The following is a 2,648-nucleotide window of genomic DNA, read 5'->3' on the forward strand; positions in this document are numbered from 1 at the left end:
GGTGCACACGGGTTTCTGTTGAATGTATAAATAAGTGTATGTATAATCGGTGATGATTCTACAATGTATCCAGCAGGGAGGAAAATACTTGTATACATACACTGTGAGCATTACAGCTTTATCGGTATGGATTATTGACACTGAAAGAACACGTATGAATAGGATGCATGTCTAATCTACAGTGCCCCTTAACAATGCGTGCTTTCCTAAAAAGGTTTTTTTTTTGTAAACAATTGCGGATAGCGATGAACATTCGTTTTGTGCGATTAACGACAGAAATTAACGTTTTTAGTATATTTTCAGGTCGAATGCATTGTGATGTAATACTGCGCTAGGCCACTAGATGGAGCTGAGAAACATAGGAAAGAAGTATTCCGCTCCTCGGCTCCACCTGGTGGCCATAATTCAGTATTACATCACAATACATTTGACCTGAAATAAAGATACATTGAGAACGTTAGTTTTTGCCATTTTCACACATAATGGACATTGACAGATATTTCGGAGGGTGAATTGTTTATTGAGAAACCCGTTAGTGGTTTCTTAGTAGCTCTGCCCCTTCCTGAGAGCTGCGAAACAGTAACTGTGCGTTAGCCGCAGTTGAGCATTATGCTGCAGGGTATGATCAGGTCCTGAGCTAATCCTTCTTGTAGTCTGAAAATCATTTGGTTGGTCAAGTCACATCTTAAAGTGAACCTGTCATCTCATCCTATGTTCCAAAGTATCTCCAGGAATGAAGTGTAGGCAGCCTGAGGGGCTCGCACCTACCTTCAACTATCTTTAGCAGAGGTAGCCAAACTCCGGCCCTCCAGCTGTGGTCAAACTACAAATCCCATGATGCATCTCTCTGCGGGAGTCATGTCTGAGAATCTTGCAATGCCTCATGGGATTTGTAGTTCCACCACAGCTGGAGGGCCGATGTTTGGCTACCCCTGATCTTTAGGAACGACTCAGGAGTCCAAAACCATGTTCCCTTTTTGCATATTCTCATAAGAACCGGCTGGCTGCACCTCCCCATTGGCCAGTTACTGTAATGGAAGGCCTTAATGGCCGATTAGTGAGGTGGAAGGGGCGGAGTCAGCTCTTGACTTTAGCTGCAGAAGTCGGAAGACGGGCCCTGAACTTGCATTCTCAAAAGCGAGTCATCAGCAGCAACTCCTTTTCTGGACCCATTCCTTTTTAATAGTGATGCACGGATACTAGTATCGGTATTGGTGCCGATACTGAGTATTTGGGCGAGTACTTGCCCCCGACACCGAAACTTCGGCAAGTGCCGTAGGGGAACACGGAACCGGCTTCTTTGGCAATCGGGCAGCAAGTAATGACCCTCCTCCTGGCTTGCTGATTGGCTGGGAAGCCGGCTCCATGTTGATTGGCAGTGAGGAAGCCGGGCGGCGAGTAATGACCTGCCTCCCCGATTGGCCGGGAGCCGGCTACATGCTGATTGGGAAGCCAGCTTTCCAGCCAATCGGCATCAACTCGGCTGTTCATACTGAGGTAAACTTTTTCAGTATGTGTTCCCCCTCCACATAGAATATAACGGGAAGATTGTCCACAACGGCTTCCCGGCTCACCGAGATCCCTGAATGCAGCAAGGATGTGTTTGATCGAGGGCCCGATCACACCTCATCCAGTGAGTTCAGGTACGGCTCCATCCCCTGAACGCACTGGATCGCATAAACATAACCTCCCGCGTTCTGAGGGGGGGGGGGGGGGGGGGCGTGGTGGTGCCATTAACGTAATTTGGGCATTAGAGTGGAATAGAAACTGCAGAATAAAGGATGCTGAAGAATGCCTGGTACAGCAATGCCCTGCGTTCCGATGCGTTCGCAGTGCATGCAGTGTCCAGTCCTGTCAGAATTCGTCCATCCTTTCACAGCTTTGTTTTATTCATTTTTTTTGTCCTCCCTGTTTTGTTTTCTTTGCTTTCTCTATTATTTTTTAATTATTATTTTTAAGTATTTACAAACACAAGGAGTAGAGTGTGAAAGGGAATGCAAATAGCACAAAACAAATTTCCCATTTTAAAAGAGAACTACGGGGTCAGTGTTTTTCCCCATAGTTCTCCTAAGGGTCACAGGAGGACATGTACTAACCTCCTCCCGTGACCCAAAGCTCAGTATATAGCGAGCTATTGCCCACAATATACTGAGAGCACCGCAGCCGGGGCGATTCCCGACATTACTGTTGTGATCCACCCAGCTGCGTGAGTGACAGCGGGCTCTGCCTATCTAGAGGTAGAGCCAGCTGTACCCGCCCCTTCTCCCGCCCATTCCTCCAGTAAGCGCTGGAGGATCGGAGAGGGGAGGGGGGGAATCCCTGCAGGGAGCGGTGACTGATAGTCACCGCTCTCTGCAGGGAGAGGATCGGGAAGTGAGCGGATCGCCGGCATCTTTCTGCTCACTTCCCGATCGATAGAGCCGACCTGTGACAACTTCTTTGTCACAGGTCGTCTCTAGCTATGAGTGGAAATCACTCACCTCATAGATCTTTTAAAGGAGAACTATGAGGGGCGTGCGTTTCACTCACCTCATAGTTCTAGCCGACCTGTGACAATGAGACTGTCACAGGTCGGCTCAGTAGATCGGGAGGTGAGCGAACACATACCGGCGTTCGCTCACCTCTCGATCCTGTCACGGCTCTCTGCC

At 48.5% G+C, this 2,648-nt stretch overlaps 1 protein-coding gene across 1 annotated transcript in view; it reads left to right on the forward strand.

Moving 5' to 3' along the window:
- Positions 1–2,648, forward strand: part of HSD17B12 (hydroxysteroid 17-beta dehydrogenase 12) — a 64,172-nt gene that overhangs the window by 669 nt on the left and 60,855 nt on the right. The window lies entirely within an intron of this gene.

The sequence above is a fragment of the Nanorana parkeri genome, unplaced genomic scaffold (genome assembly GCF_000935625.1).
Source record: "Nanorana parkeri isolate BGI_ZX_2015 unplaced genomic scaffold, ASM93562v1 scaffold10, whole genome shotgun sequence".
In the NCBI taxonomy this organism is placed as follows: Eukaryota; Metazoa; Chordata; class Amphibia; order Anura; family Dicroglossidae; genus Nanorana; species Nanorana parkeri.